The sequence below is a fragment of the Dermacentor andersoni genome, chromosome 3 (assembly GCF_023375885.2).
Source record: "Dermacentor andersoni chromosome 3, qqDerAnde1_hic_scaffold, whole genome shotgun sequence".
NCBI classification, from domain to species: Eukaryota; Metazoa; Arthropoda; class Arachnida; order Ixodida; family Ixodidae; genus Dermacentor; species Dermacentor andersoni.
In genome coordinates, this window is record NC_092816.1 from 191468004 (window position 1) to 191493345 (window position 25342).

Below are 25342 nucleotides of genomic sequence, written 5' to 3' on the forward strand. Positions count from 1 at the left end.
CTTGCTGAGAGCTACGAGGAGGGGTTGCAGCTGGCTCAGCTGGCATACACCCTTCTGCACCCAGCATATTGTCACGTGGTCGTGACGTCCAAAAACACAGTAGCAATACTGTGAAAGGCAAAACTAGCTTTTATTGGGCGAACCTGTGCCCACAAAGCAGGATACACTTAAAGCACAACGAGAGCGGCGAACACAGTTGGCGATTTTCGAAAATCTGATCAGCGGGTTCAGCGCGTCGGCTTTTATAAACCAGTCATCGAATGTTCCAGACAAATCGTTGGGACCCGCGTGCCTTCCACAAAGTTCTACACCATTCGCGTCACGCGATGAAATCGGATAACACAAGTTTTGTCCACAACAGGCAGCGGATAGAAGTATCGATAACTTTCCAGAAACTTCGGATACATGCAGGCGCGTCCCGCGCTGTGCGATTACATTTGTTAGGCGGCGAAACGTGGTCGCCAGATAAAGATAAGTACACGTGTCAATACCACCCTCTTAAAAAGCATCGGCCCGATGCTGCATACAAATGAAAGTAATAAAGAAAAACACCCGTAGCAAAGAAAACAAAAATAAGGAAGTTCGTCAGCGTCCGTAAAAGGGTTTCAGACGCACTACGTGCACCACTTCAGATCGTGCGCGGCGCCGTTGTGAATGCGAAATTCCGTCTGCCACGACCTCATAGTCCAGAGCGCCAATACGTCGAATGACCTTGTAAGGTCCGAAATAGCGGCGCAATAGTTTCTCACTCAGTCCTCGTCGGCGTATCGGTGTCCAAACCCAAACACGGTCGCCGGGATGGTACTGGACGAAGCGTCGTCGGAGGTTGTAGCGTCGCCTGTCGGTCCTCTGTTGGTTCTTGATCCGTAGGCGGGCGAGCTGTCGGGCTTCTTCGGCGCGCTAGAGATAGCTAGCGACGTCAACATTCTCTTCGTCAGTGACGTGGGGCAGCATGGCGTCGAGCGTCGTCGTCGGGTTCCTGCCGTAAACCAGCTTAAACGGCGTGATCTGTGTTGTTTCTTGCACCGCCGTGTTGTACGCGAAGGTTACATACGGCAGGACCGCATCCCACGTCTTGTGCTCGACGTCGACGAACATTGCTAGCATGTCGGCGAGGGTCTTGTTCAGGCGCTCCGTGAGACCATTCGTCTGCGGGTGGTAGGCAGTTGTCCTCCTGTTACTTGTCTGGCTGTACTGCAGAATGGCTTGAGTGAGCTCTGCTGTAAAAGCCGTTCGTCTGTCGGTGATGAGGACTTCTGGGGCACCATGTCGCAGCAGGATGTTTTCGACGAAAAATTTCGCCACTTCGGCTGCGCTGCCTTTCGGTAGAGCTTTAGTTTCTGCAAAGCGGGTGAGATAGTCCGTCGCCACGACGATCCACTTATTCCCGGATGTTCACATCGGAAACGGCCCTAACAAATCCATCCCAATCTGCTGGAATGGTCGGCGAGGAGGTTCGATCGGCTGTAGTAATCCTGCTGGCCTTGTCGGTGGTGTCTTGCATCGTTGACAGTCTCGGCATGTCTTGACGTAACGGGTGACGTCGGCGGTCAGACGCGGCCAGTAATACCTTTCCTGTATTCTCGACAGCGTCCGGGAGAATCCGAGGTGCCCAGCGGTTGGGTCGTCATTTAGGGCGTGCAGTATTTCTGGACGCAGCGCTGACGGTACAACAAGAAGGTAGCTGGCGCGTTCTGGTGAGATGTTCTTCACGAGCAGGTTGTTTTGTAGCGTGAACGAAGGCAACCCGCGCTTAAATGCCCTAGGGACAACGTCGGTGTTCCCTTCCAAATACCCGACGATGCCTTTTAGCTCCGGGTCTGCTCGTTGCTGTTTAGTGAAATCTTTCGCGCTTATTATCCCAAGGAAGGCGTCGTCATCCTCGTCTTGCTGCGGGGGATCGATGGGGGCGCACGATAAGCAGTCGGTGTCGGAGTGTTTCTCCCGGACTTGTATATTACCGTGACGTCATATTCGTGCAGTCTCGGGCTCCACCGCGCCAGCCGTCCTGAAGGGTCCTTTAAGTTAGCTAGCCAGCACAACGCGTGGTGGTCGCTGACGACTTTGAATGGCCTGCCATAGAGGTAAGGGCGGAATTTAGCTGTAGCGAAAATGATGGCGAGGCATTCCTTTTCAGTTGTAGAATAAGTGCTTTCCGCTTTTGACAGCGACCGGCTAGCATAAGATATCACCCGTTCAAGTCCTTCTTTCCTCTGGACTAGGACGGCACTGAGGCCTAGGCTACTGGCGTCAGTGTGGATTTCGGTATCGGCGTCCTCGTCGAAGTGTGCAAGTACCGGCGGCGACTGCATGCGTCGTTTGAGTTCTTGAAATGCCTTGGTCTGCGGCGTTTCCCACTTGAACTCGACATCACATTTGGTTAGATGTGTTAGCGACTGCGCGATGCGTGAAAAGTCCTTGACAAAGCGCCTATAGTAGCCACACATGCCACGAAATCTGCGCACTGCCTTCTTGTCGGTTGGCAGCGGGAATTTTGCGATGGCAGCTGTCTTATGTGGGTCGGGGCGTACTCCTGATTTGCTGATGACGTGGCCTAGGAGCAAAAGCTCATCGTAAGCGAAGCGGCACTTTTCCGGCTTCAGAGTGAGCCCTGATGACTTAATGGCCTCTAATACTGTCGCAAGCCGCCTAAGGTGATCGTCGAAATTTCCGGCGAAGACAACGACGTCATCCAAATAAACAAGGCACGTCTGCCCCTTCAGTCCGGCTAACACCGTGTCCATGACGCGCTGAAACGTTGCAAGCGCCGAGCACAGTCCGAATGGCATGACCTTGAACTCGTAGAGGCCGTCTGGCGTGATGAAGGCAGTCTTTCCGCGATCTCTCCCGTCGACTTCTATTTGCCAGTAGCCAGACTTGAGGTCCATCGACGAGAAGTATTTAGCGTTGCAGAGCCGATCGAATGCGTCGTGTATCCGTGGAAGGGGGTACACATCCTTCTTCGTGATCTAGTTCAGTCGACGATAATCGACGCAGAAGCGTAGGGTTCCGTCCTTTTTCTTCACCGGGACTACAGGGGAGGCCCACGGGCTTTTCGACGACTGGATGATGTCGTCGCGCAGCATTTCGTCGACTTGTTGCCTAATAGCTTCACGTTCTCGCGTCGAAACTCGGTAAAGGCCCTGGCGGAGTGGTCGAGCGCTCTCTTCGGTTATTACGCGATGCTTTGCAACTGGTGTTTGTCGAATCCTCGATGACGACGAAAAGCAGTCTTTGTATCGTCGGAGAAGACTTCTGATCTGTTGCTGCTTACTCATAGGAAGACTTGGATTCACTTCGAAGTCTGGTTTGGGGACTATGCTCATCGGAGTAGATGCGGCTGAATCCGAGAGGACAAAGGCATTGCTGGTTTCCACAATTTCCTCGATATATGCGATTGTCGTGCCCTTGTTGATGTGCTTGAACTCTTTGCTGAAGTTGGTTAGCATAACTTCCACTTGCCCTCCGTGGAGTCGAGCGATCCCTCTTGCGACGCAAATTTCACGGTCGAGCAATAGATGTTGGTCGCCCTCGATGACGCCTTCTACGTCAGCGGGTGTTTCGGTGCCGACGGAAATAATAATGCTGGAGCGCGGCGGGATGCTCACTTGATCTCCGAGCACACTCAAGGCGTGGTGACTACGACAGCTCTCCGGCGGTATCGCTTGATCTTGCCACAGCGTTATCGATTTCGACTTCAGGTCGATGACTGTGCCATGTTGATTCAGGAAGTTCATGCCGAGAATGACGTCTCGTGAACACTATTGGAGGATAACGAAGGTGGCAGGGTAAGTCCGGTCATGAACGGTAATTCTTGCCGCGCAGATCCCAGTCGGCGTAATCAGGTGTCCTCCAGCGGTCCGAATTGAGGGCCTTCCCATGCAGTCTTAACTTTCCTCAACTGGGCGGCGATGGGTCCACTCATGACAGAGTAATCGGCTCCTGTGTCTACTAAGGCAGTGACTGCGTGGCCGTCGAGAAGCACGTCGAGGTCGGTGGTTCTTTGTCTTGCGTTACTGTTACTTCTTGGCGTCGGATCACGGCTGCGTCGTGTTGAACTGAAGTTGGAACGTGGCGTCGTCCAGTTGTCTTTCGTCGGTGTAGTCTTGGCTTCCTGATGTCGTCGGGACGGCGGCGTGTCGTTATGTCGTCGAGGTAGTTTATTCGGTGTCTTCGTCGGCGGCGGAGGATCTTCGTCAGTTCGACGAATAGCAACCGCACCTCCATCGGTTGCTGCTTTTAGTTTTCCGGATATGGGCTCGCTGACCGGCCGCGGGCTGGGCCAGTGTATGGTCGGCGCTGCGGCGACAGGTAGCGGCCTGGTGATGGCGAACGCGACGGTCGTCGAGAGCTCCACTGAGTAGCGGCGAGGTTGTCGGCGATATCGCGGAGGCGTTCACCTTGCTGCGGGCGCGGAGCATTCACGGCGAAACCTCGCAGTCCCATCTCCCGGTATGGACATCGTCGGTAGACGTGACCCGCGTCTCCGCAGTGGTAGCAGAGCGGGCGGTGGTCAGGAGCGCGCCAAATGTCCGTCTTCCTCGCGTAGGTGCGCTGGGCGACGGGTGGTCGTGCTGGCGGCGGCGGACGACGGAACTGCGGCGTGACAGGGCCCTGGCGTGGTCGCGGAGGGGGACCTTGACGGCGTACGACGGCGGCGTAGGTCATCGCTTGCGGCTCAGGCTGCGGCGATTCAAGGGTACTCTAAGTTGTTGTTGGAGCTCCTTACGCACGGCGTCGGCAATCGAAGCCACTTGAGGCTGTGATGATGGGAACAGCTTTTGTAGCTCCTCCCGCACGACAGCTCGGATAGTCTCGCGTAGGTCGTCGGTGGCCAGTGACTGAAATCCGGCGTAGTTTGTCGAGTTCGTGCGGCGGTCGAATTGCCGGTTTCGCATCTCGAGTGTCTTCTCGATACTGGTGGCCTCGCGAAGAAACTCGTCGACGGTCTTCGGTGGGCTTCGTACCATTCCAGCAAAAAGTTCCTCCTTCACACTACGCATCAGCAGGCGGACTTTCTTCTGCTCAGACATTTCTGGGTCGGCGTGGCGGAGCAGACGGCTCATTTCCTCAGTGAAAATCGCAATCGTCTCATTCGGCAGCTGCGGTCTGGTCTCCAGTAGAGCTTGGGCTGGCTCTTTTCGCACGACGCTTGTAAATGTTTGCAGGAAGCCGCTACGGAAAAGTTCCCAGGTCGTTAAGGTGGCTTCTCCGTTCTCGAACCACGTCCTGGCCGCGTCTTCCAATGCGAAGAAGACATATCGTCGTATCGTTTGTCGTCGCTCTTCCAGTTGTTAAACGTAGCGACTCTCTCGTACGTCTCAAGCCAGCTTTCCGGGTCCTCCAAAGTTGAACCGCGGAACGTCGGAGGCTCCCTGGGCTGCTGCAGCACAACGGGAGACGCTGGGGCTGCCATTGGGTTGGACTTGGTGGCCATCTTCCTAGTCGTCTCAGGCAAAAGTCCGTGCTCCAGCGTCAGTCCTTGCAGCCTGCGGCTACCTAGCTGGTTCTTGGCGACGTTGGTGTCTTCCGCGTGAGGGCTTGGGTCACGGCTTTGTGGGGGCGTCCGGTACATGAACGCAAAGCACCTCCACCAGATGTCACGTGGTCATGACGTCAAAGAACACAGTAACAATACTGTGGAAGGCAAAACTAGCTTTTATTGGGCGAACCTGTGCCCACAAAACAGGCTACACTTAAAGCACAACGAGAGCGGCGAACACAGTCGGCGGTCGTCGAAAATCTGATCAGCGGGTTCAGCGCGTCGGCTTTGATACAGCAGTCATTGAATGTTCCAGACAAATCGTTGGGACCCGCGTGCCTTCCACAAAGTTCTACACCATTCGCGTCACGCGATGAATTCAGATAATGCAAGCTTCAGCGACAACAGACAGCGTATAGAAGCGTCGATAACTTTCCAGAAACTTCGGATACATGCAGGCGCGTCCCGCGCTGTGCGATTACATTTGTTAGGCGGCGAAACGTGGTCGCCAGATACAGATAAGTACACGTGTCAATATCAACTAAGGGGCAGTTGAGATCACCAAAATATTTAACGACTTGGTTTTTTGGAACCTGCTTTGCACGCACTGAAAAAACGCATCTTAAGAAGTCTCAAACTTCCAGTAACTTGGGCGAAAATATTTCCCCAGCGTAGTCTTACGCAACTGGTAAGCTCCTCACTTTTTTTGTTTGGGGAGAGCAACGTTAGCATACCTCGGGTAGGTCTTATGAGGCGTTCGTACGCCCCACGCTCTTGGATGAGACATTTTCGATTCGCATTTCCCGTCCTGTATGTACAGGGCATCTACCACAGCGTGCTTGCGCTTCCCTGCGATGCCAGCACGGCAATAGCAGCTCCCCGCTAGGATTTGTTTGCTGTCGCCGATCTGCAAGAATCAATGTCACCTCTAATTTCATTAGTCCACACCGTAGATAACGAAGTAAATTACGCTGAGCTTCACGCATCTTGCTGGTGAGCTGATTTTCGTATGCGGAATACACCTAGCAGTCACTTCCGATGAGTGTGAGTTAAGCAGTTCCCTCATGTCCCGCTCCGCTTCAAATAGACGACTGCCTTTCTCTAAGTCCTTTCTACCAAAAAAGCTGTAAAGATCTTGCAATTCCCGAAAGCCGGCTCAAATTAACATCGGCAAGCTGTTTCGTGCCATCACTACCGTTTCACAGAGCGCCAAACACGCAGCGCGAGCCGCTGACCCCGTGAGTAATCCTACCGCATTCAAGCAACTGTTCGTCAGATGGCGCTAGGAGTACGAAAGATAGGGCGCCGCCTAACACTTGCAACGTGCCCATGTGTCCGATGTAGAGACACATGTCCCAAAGATGATGCAACACTGGAAATGATCGCTCGAGGATATTGCCCCTGAATACAACTTACCTTTGCTTTTGGTGTGCCATCGCAGCTGATACTGCTTATAGTGATCGCGAGAGAGCGTTCGGCATGCAGGTCTTCCCTGGATAAGGGACTGTGCTCGCGAAATGTAGCCTGTGCAGCTTCGTCGAGTGCAGTTTGCATGCTTTATGCGCGTTGGCTGGTAATTGGGACTTGCCTGCTTCGGCGAGGTGCACATTTGCACTTTGAAAGCTGGGACTGGAAATATACGTTCCGTCTTCGTTTGCACAACGTTTTGTACTGCACGGCCATTGCTCGTGTTCGATTATGTGGTCCAGCACCCAATGGCCACGCTGCCCGTCGCCATTCTTGGAACAGCTCAAATCACGTGCACAACAAGAAAGCACGCCGAGAGAGACCCATCAACTTGCAAACGGTGAACAAGCGATGCGCCTGGGCGCCTAGGCAGAACTGAGAGATCAACAGTCGCGTACGGTTCGGGGACGTTCGCCATATTTGCATCACTACCACTCAGTGCCAGGTGTACGCGTCGTCTTCTTAGGCGCTATTTAAAGGCTACGTATAAGAAAATTAGATACTTACCAGCCCTGTGGCTTTGCCAGGATTGCTTTGATTGTATGCATTTAGAGCCAACTTAGCCCGACTGAAATTTCATTGCAGTTGGTCTTAAGGCCGAAATTTAGCCAACATGCCATAACTTTTTGGGCGTTGCAGAGCTGGAATCCCTAAGAGCCGAGCTGGCTGCTCAGCAGGTCCAGAGAGCAGAGGCTGATGCCAAGCTGCGAGAGGGCGCCTACTGGAAGGCCAAGGTGTGTGTGTGTTTCGAGCTCGCAGTGGTAGCCCTAACGGGAGCGAAATTACTTAAGTTCGCTTGTTATCGAGCCCCATTATGTTGTCACTGTATATTTATTGTGCAGAAGTAGAAACGGTATAAAAAGAATAAATGGAGAAAAAAAATCAGTGTTTATTGCTCAGCCTTTGAGACAAAGCTGCACTAACAAAGTTGCACAATTGACTGCAGCAAGCACAGTCAATGAGTGCGAAATTGAATCGCACTGCTTGAGTCTGGCTGCTGCTATTCATACATGAATAAAAGCACATTTTGGAGTAGTCGGTGGTGCATGCATCGGTCCGCCAATGTACTGTAATGTGTCAAATGTGCATACCAATTGTTAATGATAGGCCTATCTGCTTACTTCAAGCGATGACGTTTGTAAAGCTTCTGATAAAGCAAGCTTGTCCTGCTTGAGTGTTAGCATAATGGCAGTGATTCTTCAGTAAATGTCATCACCTGCTGGAAGCAAAAGAACTCATGTGCAGCAGTGCCTTTGTGTTGAGATTTGGCGACAGCACGTACGTGATGTTTTATATTGGCGGTATTGCTACGAACCCCATTTCTACTGCTCTCATACATTGTCTGTCTGCAGATTAACCATGACTACTGGTTTGTGACCTGTTTAACTCAATCACAAGAACGTTTTCCTTGCAAAAAAAACTGAGAAATGGCAACAGCTCAGTCTGCGTATAAATGTGACACCATGCACGCACAAAGGATAGACGGAAATTTACACTTCAGAAACAGCAGCGTTGTCCACTGGTGTCCTCAATGGCTGTGTGCGGACCTTATGATAGCGCAGAAATACCAGCAAGAAGACAATGAGAAAGATCACAGCAATAAAGGAGTAAAACATTTGGGGAGATAAGTGTTACTGCGGCATCGTAGCAGCACATGGCTGCCAGTGTCCCATAGCTCTTTCCACTTATATGCTGCCTTATCACTGCCTTGTGCAATGCGGAGCAGCATGCAGTGAGGTCTTTGCACCACTTCATGTTTGGCTTCACTGAATGAGGCAGTTAAGTAGTTCTTATATTGGTAGTTCGTTATACCTGGTGCTGCCTTTCAAATGCATATAAAGCAATAACAATGTACATAGCTGGGCATGGCAGTTGGAAAACAACTTCTTTATTAGGAGAATTGGGTAATGATTGCCTGTTTTTACACAACTGTGGAGCGATAAAATCAGGAAATTTGTGGGTGCCGGTTGGAACCAGTTGGTGCAGGTCGCGTAATTGGAGATCGAAGGGAGAGGCCTTCGTCCTGCTGTGGGCATAAAGCAGGCTGATGGTGATGATGATTGTGATGTATTCTATAATGATCAATATCGTTTTTCATTCTTGCCAGTCGTAAGAGTGGCTCAGATGACCCCAGCACTCGCACCAAGCGGCTAATTCCGGGCCGTAACAGTGGTGTGCCAATGTCAGAGATCAACACGCTGTGTGGTGACATTGTAGACAATGAAGAAGGGTGAAAAGAAAGGAAAACTAAATGGATATTAAGAAAACATGGCCCTGCAGTGTGCACGACAGCTTTTCCCACGTTGTCGAGGTAGTGCCTGTGTTCCCAGATGAGTACGTATTCATTGCCATTGGGGTTCATTGACGTCATTATCTTTTTTATCTTCGTCCTTTCTGTCGACTTAATGGACAGACATCCTTGTGTCCTGCCCATTTTCCTCACGAGTCAATCGAGGCACTGCTGATGTTCACCTATGGATGGTTCTCTCACCCTCTGCAGAAGGCACCTTAGAAGAAAATTATTTTGAAACGTTACTGGAGCTCTGGGGAAGCTATGACATTTTGTTTTCTTGCTCACACACTTTTTTCTTGCTTATTGTAAGCAGCGTCTATGCAGTGTCCAATATGAGTTTTGAATTGCAGCCATAAGTCGTCTATGCTAGTTTGATCATTTGTGCAGAGGTTATGGAAATTTGGTATTTGTGTGCAAGGTACGCAAGTATGGCCATGTCGTCTGCTCTATTGAAGGCGTGTACAGGTTTGGATGGACGTTGAGAGCGAATGGATATTTGGCAAATGCAAAATGCACATCACCATTTCATGGTCAGAAAGGCCTTCTTGTGTATTGTCAACAGTACTGTGGAGGAAGTGTTCAGTGACAAATATTAGGTCCAGAACTGTACTGGACGCTCCCTGGGTACGAGTTGGCTTGCAAACAAGTTGATTTAAATTAAACGTAAATAAGAAATCAAGCATTACATGGCAAGCCACAGCTCCCTGCCCTTAGCATCCGGCCGCGGGGCATATGCTTTAACATGTTATCGAACAAGGGATCTAGGTACGTGTTTTCTGCGTTTGGAGGCCGTTAAACAGTGCCAACGTGCGCGACACCATTTGTCAGATAGATCTTGTACCAGACCGCTTCAACTTTTGGGACGTCCGGCATGACCGAGTATTTTGTCTTCTTTAAGAAACGGAGCCACGCCCTCGCCCCTTGATTCTTTTTCTCACAATTGTGCAGGCTAGCGGCACGATTTCACGATCTGAAATGTTTGTGTAACCATGTGTCGATAATTACGACAATGTCGGATTTAAATACCAGCAGGATACCTTCAAGTAATGCCCTTTATTTGTAATACTGCATGCATTTCAATTGAACAGTTATCCGCGTTGACTCCGGGTGATTCGCTTTCAAGCAATGTACGGTCGTTTTTTGACTTCACTTCAACTATGTCCTTGCATTCATCGTCCCATGTGAATAGGCGTCCATATATTTTTAGTTTGTCGTATACCAGAGAGACTTTTTTTCTTTTCTGTCCCGGTGTTGTTTAGTTCATTCGTGTAATTATTTCCAATATTTCTGACAGTAAGTGAAAACTTACCCGATAGAGTACCCAGAATTCTTTAGTTTGGAACATTGCTTAAGAATGCTAATCTTGTCTCGATAGCCAAGGAACTTCATAATTGGCCTACGTCTAGATTTGTTGTCATCACTAGGTCGGCCCAGCTGATGAATTCTTTCACTGCCTGTCGTAGTAACTCCCATTATATTCTGACTGATTTTATGGTGGTATTATGCAAATGATACCATCACGCATACCGTTCCTTTATTGGAAAATAGACATTTAGCGTGTCCGTTATTCCGGCAAACCAGGGCGAATTGGGCGGATTACCGGATGATCAGGCCGTAAACGTGAGCGGCCGGAGCGGTGCAGCCGCCCGGTGTTGTAGAGCTCAATCAAACACAGCTAAAATTTCAGTAACATACTTTGTTCTGCTTCGCTGCTGGTGCAAATTTTCGGTGCAGCGGCGTAATTGTGTTCACAATTACGCCGCTGTCCAAAACTTACATCCCAGCTAAGAATATAGTAATTGGCTCTGTGTTTAGGTTGTTGAGCTTTGCACCACCAGCTGGCGCCAGTGGTCTCGCCGCTCACGTTTACGCCCCCGACCATCCGGTAAGCCGCCTAAAGAGCCCCGGTTTGCCGGAATAGCGGACACACTAAAAGTCTCTCATAAAGCAAGCATCCGAACCTGTTAATCTAGTCAGGTACAGTGAAACCCCGATTATGACTCTCGGGACCGCAACAAAGCGTCGTAAATGCGGGCGACGTAAAATCCGAACATAAGTTATGCCTATAAAAATACTACTTATTTCGCGCGACACTTAAGAGTTTACTTCAATGTAAACTACTAACATACTCTGAAGGGCTTGGAAACCTACATTACGAGAAAAGTAAATGTGATAAGAATTAATACTGCAGTACAAGTACCAATCATGCTTTTTTCAAACGAACATTTACGGCAGTCCACTGCACACTGCCGCGATTCCCGCCAGCCGGCGCAAACATTAAAAAAGTCAGTAAATTTCTTTTGGACCTTGTTTCATCCGTGAACCAAGGGCTTTCGCTAGAGTTGGGCAACGTGCAAAAGGAGGTCCTCTGCGGCATTGCGTGAACAGATGCAGTTGCCGATGCCGTCTATGTGCCGTAGCACCTCGGCAAATGTGGTAAGCACAAGCACGGCGTCTGTGGAATCGTCGTCGTCCTCGTCCGATGTCGCAGTGGTGTCGGCAATAGGCAAAGCCTCCTGGATGGCGTCATCCAGCGACACCTCGCCGCAGATCGCGACGTTGTCGGCCTCCACGTACTCGGCGAAGGTCGTGGTGAGATTTAAACCTTCGAAATCGTCGTCGGTGAAGCCAGCATCGGCCTCGAGCGGCATCGAGGTTGTTTTGTCCCCAGCAGAGGAGGCAGTCTCTCGCGTAAAGCCACAGTGCTAGAACGAGTTTGCGATTATGCTTCGCAACGTTGCGTTCCACGAACTGGCAATAAAATGCATGGTGTCGAGCACAGTGATCATTTCTTTCAGACTTGCTGCGCTCCATAGCCGCCAGCCGGCGCTGCACTAACGGCTTCCGGTACCCTTGCTTGACGCACTTGATGATGACGGCATCCAGAGGCTGCAGCCAGCCTGCGCAGTTCGGCGGAAAAAGAACCTTTCTGTTCCTCAGGCTGGACGTATCGGGTGGGTGGCACGGTGCATTGTCCACGAAAAGCAATATTTTCCTCGCCTTAGCACGCACTTTGTTATCCAGCTGCTGCAAAAATTTCAGAAGAGCGGAGACGTCATCCACGCCTTTTTGTTGAAGTTGTAGCTGCATGGCAGCATCTTCAAGTTCTTAAAGCACCGTGGCTTTGCAAACTTTTCAACAACGAGCACGGGTAGCCTCTCGGAACCATCCTCGTGAGCACCGTATAGTGCAGTCACACGCTGTTTACTATGTTTGACACCATGACAGCTGTCACCCTTAAACGCAAGGGTTTGCTCGGGCTGCATATGATAAAAAATACCACTCTCATCGACGTTGAAAATGTCGCAGGGCTTGTATGCAGCAATCATCTTCGGCAGGAACTCCATCCACTCGTTCACCGTTGAAACGTCCATAAAAGTGCATCCTCTGCAGGAGCGGCCGTACACAATCCTGTTTAGTTTTTTTGAAACGATCCAGCCACCCATTCGATGCCTGAAAGTCATCGGTGCCCGAAAGTCATCGATGCCCAGACACAATGCCACAAGGTCCGCCTTTCCTTTTAGAATGGCGCCGTCAACTTTGATCACAGAGCTCAGTGCTTGATGCTGCCGCTTGACGATAACTTTTTCTAACTTCTCATGCTGTCCTTCTTTTGCCATTTTCCGCTTGAGCCCGAACTTGTTGGCATTCAGCAATATCACCGCTTTGTTTGCCAGGATCGTCTTAAGCGAAGATTCGGGTATCTTAAGGTACTGGGCAATGCTGGCTTTCGAGGCTCCATACCGCTTTCCCGCTTCCTCGATAATATTCCGCTTATCGCCGAGCGACAGAACTGTCCGCTTTCGGGACATCGCGAATCGCGTTGCTCCACACAACTCAAAACCACCGCTGAACGCTGGTCGCTAGGATTGCGACAAAGAACACGTGCTATAAACCGAGGCCTCTCCACGCTACCTTGTCGGCGATCTGCTGCTGGGAAACTGGAAGAGAAACGCTTCCCGAACGCAACAAGAGGCGTGTTATAACCGTGCTATAAACCGAGGCCTCTCCGCGCTACCTTGTCGGCGATCTGCTGCTGGGAAACTGGAACAGTGTTGCCACGGCACATTAAAAAATAGTAGTAGATTTTTTCGCGAATAATCAGTAGAAATCAGTAGATTTTTAATTTCAAGTTTTGCACTCAGTTTATGAGCCCACAAATTCAGCGCTTATATTAGTACTCTGTTGAAGTATTGTAACTTCCAGGAAATAGTACAAAAATTGACCCCGAGATTCTTAGCGATACTTTTGAAAAACCCGGGGATCTAGAGAGCCATTGTTAAGCACGAATTTAAACACAGTGAAGCCCTCCGATGGCCTATTCAAAGGCGTCAGATGGTAGTTAGGACCCGCCGTGGTTGCTCAGTGGCTATGGTGTTTGGCTGCTGAGCACGAGGTCGCGGGATCGAATCCTGGCCATGGCGGCCGCATTTCGATGGAGGCGAAATGCGAAAACACCCGTGTACTTAGATTTAGGTGCACGTTAAAGATCCCCAGGTGGTCGAAATTTCCGGAGTCCTCCACTACGGCGTGCCTCATAATCAGAAAGTAGTTTTGGCACGTAAAACCCCATAATTTAATTCTTTTATGGTAGTTAGTTCGTGAAAGCCTTAGAGTATAGTATCTTCAGACAGGGGTAATTGGAGATCGCTGGGAGAGGCCTCCATAGGCCTCCGTGCTGCAGTGCACATAAAAATAGGTTGGTCATGATGATAATGATGATAATCGTGGTTTCATAGTTGTGGGGTTCGGTAGTGCAGCCACTACCACAAATTCATCGCCTCACCTTTTCCCATAGAGCATAGAAACTCTATGCCTTTTCCCCACTTTGCTCAAAGACAGAGGTAGCGCCACGTTTGAGAGTCTGGAAACGCAAGAATGTATGTTAACCTAGGAGCCAACCACGTTTTTTTCTTTCTCTCGCTAGGTGGCATTACATTAATATAACCTCTGTAACCTCTATGACCATTTATCCATCCATCCTCTGTACTAAAAAAGTTGCAGATTTCGCTTTCGTTTCAGTAGAAAAGCAAGAAAATCAGCAGATTCAAGCGCTTTATCACTGAATCAGCAGAAAACTTTAAAAATCAGTAGATCTACTGATAAATCAGCAGCCGTGGCATCACTGAACTGGAAGAAGAGAAACGCTTCCCGAACGCAACAAGAGGCGACGCCGCTGAAAAGAGGGAGAAAGTGATTGGGCATTCTGGCCAGAAAACTGTTGCCTAGCAACGGAGGCACGTCTCTTCCTTCTTTCAGCCTTCTTTCCGCACATGCCTCTTTCTTTCGTGCTTCTTTCTGCAGCCGTACCAGCTATATGCGCGGTGAAATGTAACCTCCGTACTCGCGGGGATGCCACACAATTGCATTTTGTACTTTCCAGACTGTGTTGTTTACGCGCACTTGTACTTTTACATAGTTCAGGTGTCCGCCTCGAGCGAGACAGTCACGGTGTCCACTTCAAGAAATATGAAAAAAAACTAAAAGCAAGGAACATTGCGCTTTGGAGGCAACATGAAGCTACCTTTTTGTCTGTAGTTTTCTCGGTGTAAGCATCTGCTTTGTGTGCGTCACTCTTACTATACAGTGCTTCGGTGGTCGCTCACGGTTGTGAATGTTTGCCAGATTACGCCTGCCATAGCGATGCAACTAAACGGAACTTCAACTCATTTTCTCAGAAATAAACGCTGAATGAAATGCTAATGTCATCCTCAACAAGATCAAAAAGCGCCGTAGTGCTCGATCTTGTGATGTCCCAATTCGTAAGCTTATATTCGTGATTTTTTTTTCTTGGGTAGGGGGGCGATGTGCTCTTGCACCCTACAAATGTCCCTCGGACGTGTCTAATGTGCTCGTTTTTATTCTCAAGTACCCAATGAAAACTCTCATCGCTGCAACTTCATGATGTCCTGGTTGCAGGCCACCATGGCGTGTCGCGCAAGTATGACCACGCTGATTCATTTGAGTTGACATATACTATTTTGTGCGTCACACTTCGCCACATTCATTTTTCAAACTATGCCCGAGATCGAAAAGGGTGGCCAACTCACTACGTCCCTTCCCTCTTTTTAGTTTCGCAAAGTGTGCATTTGTCGCTGTGTTTACCAAATACGCCCAGCGGTATGCTACCACTCAAGCCTTTCTGGCGGCTGAGCAACTGAAGTCGCAGGCTTTCTTCAACATGGCGTCGACGTTCAATATGGCTATCCTCAATTACTTTTCGCGGACTTCGTTCACCCGCCTTCTCTTCAGTATCACCTCTTACACTACTCGTTCCTACTAGACACAACGCAAACACGCAACGACTTTAATGAAGTATCAATTACACGCTAGTTGACACGCAGTCGATGTATATTTCCGCTGAGCACCGGGATTGGAGCGTGGTCCTGTCTGTGGTGAAATTATCCGTCTACAGCCTCGCTCATCAACACAGTTCGTTACTCATCGGTTTTTTTTTTTTTTTGTCGACAAGAGCATAGTGTATTTTCTCTGAATGTGCTTTCGGCTTTAGGTGTGACCTTGCACGCCCGCTTATTCTGTTACGTTGGTGGCGACCATTGTCGTCAGGCTGCCGCCTCATATTGAGCTTCGCAGTCACCAGAGACCACAGAAAGCTGTCTTCATAAACAAACCACCGGGATTCGAGCCCATCTCCCAAATGCACCATCTTGCATTTGGGAGATGGGCACGCTAACCATTACGCTACCACCTGCATCCACACAAATTTCTGTTTATCTGCCTTCCCACTTCACGTTCTTGCTGCAGACGCACGCAGAACGGATGCAGAAACGAAAAAAAAAAGTAAAGATTGCTTGAGCCGCCAGCTAACACATGACCTTAACTTTGACAGGTTATTCTCATTGGACCGCATGTAGGCTTGCGGCTGCGTGCAGATTGTGGGTCGCCTTAGCTTTATTGTAAATTTGATTTCTCTGACTCCTTTCTGCTAGAACTGAAATGCCGGACAAAAATGAGACTTACCGTTGAATATTTTTTCTGGTTTTCTAGGTTTAAACCAAAAACGCTCAATTACACAAATAGTGATTTTTTTAAAGAAATGGCATAAGGATACTATACTTCGAGGTCATGTCGTTGTGTCAATACGGGCCGCCACCACGTAACGACGAAAGGGCATCGCAGTGCCGATGCACGCGGCAGGTTACAGAATGAAAACAGGAACCGACTGTTTTTCAGTTCTCGCAACATATTGTACACAGAACCCAAGGCACCCACCACCATGGCATTTTATTTTTGACAACAGCGACACACAATGGCGGACTGATATACTTCACCGCAGAACCGCAAGCACAGGTTGCGTCGCGCGTATACCGCAGCCACGTACTGTGGCCGTGCTCCTTTTTCTCTAACAATGTGGCCCCCGGCGGCTTCACGCGCTCCCGTAGGTGGCGGATTAGACTTTCACTCCAGAAGTTGAAATACATAACCTGTTTGTATAGAAACGACGGCATGATTGTTAACATATTGTTGGCTTGGATATTTATTTATTTATTTATTTATTTCGGATACTTTCCTGGCCCGAAGGCTTACAGAAAGGAGTGGTAAGTGAGAAAAAAAAGTACATAATTATACAATATTAGGTATTACAAAACGGCAGAAAATACAGCAGTCTTGAAATTGCCAACGTCAGAAATGGCAGCGATGGAGGGAGGAAGGTCGTTCCAATCGGCGCTGGTTTTAGGAATAAAAGAACTGACACATCTTTGTTCTAAAATATGGAACACCAACTTTAAACACGTGATCGAAACGGGATGAAATGTATGAAGGGCGAGTAATAAGATGAACCTTTAATACTGGGTTGTGGTGATACAGCCTGTGGAAAAGACAGTCTAAAACATTTACGGCGCAATCAAAGCTCCGGTAATGTAAGTGTGTTTTTCATGGAAGTAATGCTGTCGTAACGGGAATAGTTAAGATGAAACGTGCTGCGCGATTCTGGATGGATTCTAGAGTGTTTATCAGTGTGATTTGATGGGGATCCCATACGGTGGATGCATATTCTAGCTTTGGTCGCGCTAATGTTTTGTAGAGGGTAAGCTTTATCGGCATAGACGCAGCAGAGAAATTTCGACGTAAGTATCCAAGAACCCGGTTAGCGTTATTAGTGACGTGTTTGATGTGCGTATGCCATGATAAGTTACGTGAAATATGGACACCTAGGTATCCATATGTTTGGCACGAGACCCAAGACACTGTTCTAACGCATTCTTGTGTCTGCGTTCGCGTCTCTATCTTGAAGGGACGCGCACCGTAACTTGCTGCCATGATGCTTGCGTTGAGCGTATGTAGGGCGACGCGGTTCTAAAATGTCTGTTCACTAAGTTGTGCAGTAAACCCATGTTTATAGTATTCACGCAGTATAGTAGTAGTATAGTAAGTCACGAGTATGGCATCCGTAACCGCAAGCGTCACGTTATGGTCGTAACTTGTCGGGACAGCGTAGTTGTAATCTAGAGACCCTGCCACTAAGGAATACGTGGCTAGGCATGGCTGATGAATGAGTAATTGCGAAGATTGGTTTTCAGTGAGGTTTGTTACCAAGAACGGCGGGAGCTTATATTGCCGCAAAGGATGGATGCTGGGCGGTGGCTCCCATCATTTACTCGGCACATCACACAACTACACTGGAATTCAACTGGTTTCGCCACCTCTTGCTTATATTCTCTCGCCCCTAAGCTACGACTTCGCCTGCAACACGTGCCCCAGCTCTTCCCCTTTGTCCCCCGCTTCTTTCACAATCTACTGAGACGTGCTTCCACTGATGCTTGCTCCTCCTTTTTCACAATAAATGGAGGCATTCATTCATGCAGAAAATAGTTACTACAGGTAATAGTTAGAAGGTAAAAGTTTCTGCAGAAAATAGCGTGTCTTTATCTCTATAGGCACCCTGTCTCTCACCTGGACTCTCCCATAGCAAAACAATGTTGCTGTGTTGCAAACGGCTGGGCGCCACATATAGAATTTTCTAGGAATTGCCAGTAGCACGGCGGGCAATTTTAGGTGGGTGACGAGACGCTATACAGAACACCTTCTCTGCCATATCCACTCTCAGTGCTCTGCTTCGTGAGCTACTATTAGCCGCCTCGACGAAGTACGAAATGAAAGAAACCTAGCTGGGCTGGTCGCGGGCAGCTCTTTTGGGATTCGTGATGCCTCGATTTCAAAATATATATTTCTCTTCTAAGCCTAAATGACAGCGATTTAGGCGAGTTGAGTTCTGGTGGCTCGTTGCCTTGGACTAACTACGCTCTTCACGCAGCACTTTCGTCTTATGCATGTTTGCGAACGGGAATGATAGACAGGAGGGTAACACGCCTTCCTGAAATGAAACATTCAGAATAACCCTTTATTTGGCGGTTGGACATATGTCGAGAGTCCCCGATACGAACCACATGCAAGTCTGTATCACCTTGCGAATGGGAACTCAGATGAAGCCTTGTCAAACGGGTAGGCTCTTAATTATCATAAGTATGTCTTTATATAAATTCCTTGCCATGAGGTGAAAGCCGCATAATAAGTATTTAAGTTTTCTGTGTTGCTCTGCTTTACAGTCCCCTAAAGTAAAAGTAAGTTATGAAAAATAAATTGGTGCGGTAAATGTGTAATCGCAGGCGCAAGAATAGGCCTAGTCCGTTTCCCAGTATTTACTCAATGAAGATGGAGCACCCCTATAGTCTCACGTTGTAGTAATGTCAAGAACAAAACACTTTCAAAAGAGTCAGTCACGAATATTACTCATTCTAAGATGAGCTTGCACTGGGAAAAAAAATAACACTCAAACCTAACGATGGCTGCGCGCAAAGTGCTTCCTCTGATTCCGATCTATGGATCAAGGTGTCGGTTCGTCAGATTGGAATGCTCGTACATTGCAGCGCTCTCGGGTCGTCAAATGTGATGGAGAATGTACGCCAGTATTCGCTTCGCGCGCGCAATCTGATCAGATAACGCTCTTTCGCTATTGAATCCGTGACAACATACTGGATATTATAAACACATGCAGGCGCATCTTCAGCTAACTGATTACTTTGGAACTGTGGTTAGACGCAAAATAAAGCCCCCCCCCCCCTTAAAAGAAGGAGTACAGTTGCTTTGAATATTAGCCGAAACAGTGCTTGTGGTTTAAAAAGGGCCTCCAACACGGCATAGCGACGCCGACATACAGGGAATTCAAGACCGAACCACTTTCCAATTACTGGTATTTATCAAACCAGCATATCGTGGTTCAATGTAGCCCTGTAGTTCAGGGGCCAGTTCCACCACGGGTACTGTGTCGGAGCTCATGTTTCATGAAAGCATTAATTCTCACAAAATCACAGTATTTTTTCTTTAAATCTTATCATTAGACAGCTAAAATACATCCAGCGAAATCCTCACCTTAATATTTCAGTACACTGTGTTCTAACGTACATATCCGTGCTGATCCATATGTTACAAAGTACTGAAAACATCCCAAATAGACGTAAAACGCCGAAACGCTTTTCTGAGATAACCCCTGGGCCGATTTCAACGAAATTTGGTAGATTCCGGAGAGAAAGGTAAATTCTAATGACTATTGGAAGCGGTATTTTTTTTTAGGGCTTGAATTCTGGTAAAAGATTTTCAAATATTCGAAAGTGCGAAAAATACAGGAGCACAAAGTTTACAAATTAATAACTCCGCATCAAGGACTGATATCGCGGTTCTGTAAACTGCAACCTTTAGACGATCCAAAGCGAACAAACCCAATATGCCGATTTATATCTTACGTGAAGTCCTTACGTTGTGAACAAGGGCTGTGGAAAAGCTGTATTTTCACATTATTAAATTTTTTTAGATTCATGCGTAATATATCATTTGTGTCCCCTTTAGATGTGCTGTTAGATGCAATGTGCAGAATTGTGATATCAGTTTTCATGGCGGAAAGACAGAGTTGTAAACTTGGTTTCTTTTTCTGAAAATTTGCGATTTTTGCCAATTTCGAATAAACAAATGATGACCTAAATCAATAATTCTAAACCAACAGTCACTAGATATTTTTTCTTTTAAGTGCAACAAACCTTGTAAAATTTGATGCAGTGGTTGTGGAGAAAAACGAATTCTCCTTTTACATGTGTTTAGATAGGACCACCAGAGCTAAAGGTACCTCTTAAGGGCTACTTTCCCCACTATCGCGTCCGCGTGTAGAGCAACATCCGGAAGATAGCGTAATACCGGCCTGACCCGCAGCAGAGGTGCAGCAAGCGTTCAGCTCTCCCCATACGTGGGCTGATACCGAATGTAACGCCATGCCAGGCCGACCTGCGGCGGAGGTGAAGCACGCATTAAGCACTTCCGATGCGTGGACCGATCCCGAAGACAGTGCAATGCGGGGCCGACATACGGCGGAGGTGCAGTTGGCCATTAAGGGGCCCACATACTCAGCTTTGCTGGTCATCTTTCTGCACAAAGTGGGAGGGCACTGAGATTTTTTACTTATCAAACATCAGGCTATCGACGGCGAAACCAGGGACACCAAAGCCGTCCTCGGGCTCGACCTAGAAAGCGCCTTTGACAATGTGACGCACTCGGCCATCCTCGCGCAGGTATCCCATCTAAACCTAGGCGAGAGGTCGTACGAATATTTCAGACTTCCTCACCGGCAGAACGGCGGAACTCAGAGCCGGCGACCAAGGTCCGCACCAGGGATAGATCCGCACCAGGGATAGTAACACAATACCGACGGTCAGCAAGATCGAGTCCTGGGTATGACGATCGAAGCGCTCGGCAGGAACGGAGACACCGTCACCCGCATCATGGGTAAGGCGGCCAACGCCACCAGACTGCTCAAGAGCGTTACCACAAAGAAGGGAGTCATGAAGGAGGAAAACTTCATCAGACTTATACATTCCTTCGTACTCTGCCACATAGTGTACCTGGCAGCCTTTGACAAGTGGATGAAAAGCGAAAAGAACAAGCTAGACATCCTAATCCGGAGGGCTTACAAGACACCCCTCGGTCTACCCGAAACTACCAACACGAAAGATCTCCAGCTGGGCATACACAACACGCTCGACGAGATCGCCGAAGCGCAAAGAGCCGCTCAGTTAGAAAGATTGTCATCAACAAAGGCCGGCAGAAAAATCCTGTGCAGTCTAGGCATCGGTTATCGCGAACAGCAGGGACCAAAATGCCCCGTCCCCGACCACGTACGACGGAACGTGCGGGTTGACCCCTTGCCGAGGAACATGCACCCGGAATTCAACAAAGGCAGAAGACGCGCTAGAGCCAAGGCACTGACGGGCCTGCACGCGGAAGACACCGACGCCAGATACGTGGATGCAGCCGAATATGCCGGCCGCAACGGCTTCGCGATCGCGGTGGTCGACTCTGGAGGCAACGTGAGGGCGACCGCTAGCACATCTAGCAAGCAAGTGGAGGAAGTAGAAGAAATAGCCATCGCCCTGGCCATCGTAGACCGAGAATGCCACATGATCCTCAGCGATTCCAGACAGGCGGTGAGGAACTACGCCAAAGGAAGAATTGCCCCAACGGCGGCACGCGTCCTGCTCCAACAGGCAGACCGCGACAAGAGGGCTCGAATCAAGTTGTTCCCGGCGCACGCAGGACAAGCGTCGGAGAAGCATGCCAATCGCAACGAAACGGCACACGCCCGTGCGCGAGGACTAACCGACCGCGGCCAAGACAACGGTTGCCCGCTGTGGTTCAGCGCCAAAGACCGGATGACCAGCTATACCGAACTGACCAAGGCTTTCGGGTGGTCTGCAGACTTCTCCCGCCGCCCTGCAAAAGGTTGAGCAGGTCGCAGGCCGTGCTGTTCAGGAAACTGCAAACGAGAACGCTTCCAAGCCCGGCGCTATTGCGTAGGATGTACCCAGAATCGCACCCCCATGACAAGTGCAGAGCGTGCTGCAGGGACGCGGCACATTCGAGCACATGCTATGGGATTGCTCCGAACATCCAAACGAAGCTAACTCGGGACGTATACCGCCGCAGCTTGAGGAAGCAACGCGGAGCGACAACTCCAGGCCGCCCAGCAGGTCATTGAGGCGCTGCCTAGGCAGGAGCCTGGCGAGCCGGCAACGGCGAGCGGGGATCCTCGCAGAGCACCCGCCACGATGACGACGTAGGCCACGTCCGAAGCGCACCTTCGCGCTTTACTGCAGGCTCGATAAATGTTTTCCCAATCCAATCCAATTACTTATCCGCGTTTGTCCTGCATGCGCCTGCGATGAAAACAAGAAGCAGGTATGCATAGAAAATCTGAGGTGGCGGCGGCAGGTGGTAGCGCAGCAGTTAGCATGCCCAGCCCCTGCACATACCTGCATTCACATGGGTTCGCGGTAGTGATAGCGACCAAAGCTCTACTTTTTCTGCGCGCTCTAGCCATTGTGAAAGTAAGGATGTAGTTAGCATGCTCAGGCACTGAATGCAAATTGCAGCAGTTACGAGTGGTGGAATCCCGCTGGGGCTGATTGTGAAGAAAGCTTCCTTTCTCTGTCCACTCTCGCGATGAAGCTAAAATGAGGAGGAGGCCTGACGGACACAACGTTGATGGTCACCATAACAAATTGGATGGACGACGTGCGGAAAGGACAAAGCACACCAAGTTTTTAGCACTTGTCCTAGAGTAAAGCGCTGCAATGGCTAGTATGCCCTCATGGGGATGGTAGACCGAAGTGCTTCTCACTGCTAAAACTGGACTGATACTAAGAAAATACTCCGTTTGTAGACACCACGCTACACTGAAATTAGCAAAACAATATCAATTTATAAGCTGATAGTGTCAATTATCTGGTGTCCTTGTGTGTGTGGAGGGCATAAAGGTCCTGGCAATGAAATGGTAGTATCTTTCTTTTGCTGCAGTTGCACACAAACAAATTTCGTTGAAATGATCGGACAGCGATCTACCAGCGAAGAAGACCAGCCCGCAAATTAAAAATAATTGCTGGTTTCAGATCGTCCAATGTGCTTTGCGCTTAGCTACTATCTGTAATATTTTTCTTGTGCTCTTATGGAGAGGAAAACGCCACATTACTACAATATCAACAACAGTACACAAGATAGACTGGCTTTGAAGCTGTGACCACGCACCGCACTTTTGTACATTTAGCCCATGTAGTGTTGGGGCAACACGTTTAAGCAAAATGACTAGTTTTTCGGTCAAAGCACTGTGACAGGCTGGAGGAAATCATTGTCATGCCCGGTCGAAACAATACCATCTGAAATCTTATTATACATATTTTTTGAAAAATCACTATAACCCTTTATACATTTGCTTCGTATGAGTTATATACTAGCTTGCCTCGTCAATCTCAAAAATGTATTCTCTTTGCGGGAGAACGCTTTCGTGAAAAAGAACGCAACATAACAGTAAAACATCCAGCAAGGTTCCTATCCAGATGATTGACGAACTTGTGCACTGAAAACGTGTCGACTAGCGTGCAATTGAAAGTTGAATTATGATCGTTGTAAGCGTGTGTTGCGCCTAGCACGAGCGAGTAGTGTTAGCGATAACATTGGTGTGAAAATGGTCTGCTCGGTCTGCGATTTGTTCTTGTGGATCTCCCCATTGAACGTCGCAGTCGTCACGATGAGAGCACTCCTGTGACATTATTAGCTCAGTGGGCTGGGAAGGCTCGAGTGGTAGCTAACCTTCAGGGGTATTGGCAACAATTATTAATATACGTACTTTGCGATGCTGAAAAATATGCAGAAACACCACTGGTGTTGTCGAACTATTTGTAAACAGGCCCCCAAATTTCAATTGGCCCACCCCAAATATTAAGTAGGCCTACAACCAAATTTAAATTCTCCCGCCCCCAAATTTAAAATCGGCCGCGCCCGATTTTCTTTTCGCCCAGCCTTAAACTTCAAGTTGGCCCAATCCCAAATTTCAATTGGGCCACCCCTAATTTTCAAGTAGGTCCACGCACGAATTTTCATAAATCGTCCTCCAAATTTCCAGTCGGCGCACCCAAAAATTTAGGTCGGCCCACCCCCATATCGCCCCCAAATTCGGATTGTCCGACCCCGAGATTGCCCCCCCATTTAGGTAGGACCAATGCCATATCATCCCCAAATACAAATTGCCCCGCCTCCACAACACGACCAAATATAGGTTGGCCCACTCCAATACCACCTGTAAATCGAGGTTGGCCCACCCCCATATCCGCCCCAAACTAACGCTGTCCCACCCCCCGATCACCTGAAATGTAGGATGGCCCACCACAAACAACCCACCAGTGAAGTTTAGTCCACCCATATATGACCGCCCAATTCAGCTTGGCCCAGCCGCACATCACTCCCATGGTTAGATTAGCCCGTCCCGATGTCACCCCAAAATTTAGGTTGGCCCACCTCCATATCAGCCCCAAACTTACCCTGGCCCACCCCTCTATCACCTCAAATTTAGGATGGCTCATCGCAAATCACTCCCACATTTAGGTTAGCCCATCCCCATATCACCCCCGATTCAGCTTCGCCCAGCCCCACATCACCCCCATGGTTAGGGTGGCCCATCCCCCATATACACCCCCAAATGTAGGTTTACCCAACCCCTCATCATCCCCAAATCCATGCTGGCCCTCCCCCCCATATTCCCCCAAACTTAGGCTTACCCACACATATATCACCTCAAATTTAGATTAGACCTGCCCCATATCATCAGCCTCAAATTCAGCTTGGCTCATTACCATTTCATCCCAAATTTATGTTGGGCCACTCCCATATCACTACCAAATTCAACTTGGTCCATCCCTGTATCACGCCGAAGTTTGTGCTGATGCCAGTTCCAATTTTAAGTTGGCCACCCCAACTCTTTTTATAAATACCTGTGTATTCATATGGGAAATGCACCCGCCGCGGTTGCTCAGTGGCTATGGTGTTGGGCTGCTGAGCACGAGGTCGCGGGATCGAATCCCGGCCACGGCGGCCGCATTCCGATGGGGGCGAAATGCGAAAACACCCGTGTACTTAGATTTAGGTGCACGTTAAAGAACCCCAGGTGGTCGAAATTTCCGGAGTCCTCCACTACGGCGTGCCTCATAATCAGAATGTGGTTTTGGCACGTAAAACCCCATATATTATTATTATATTATATGGGA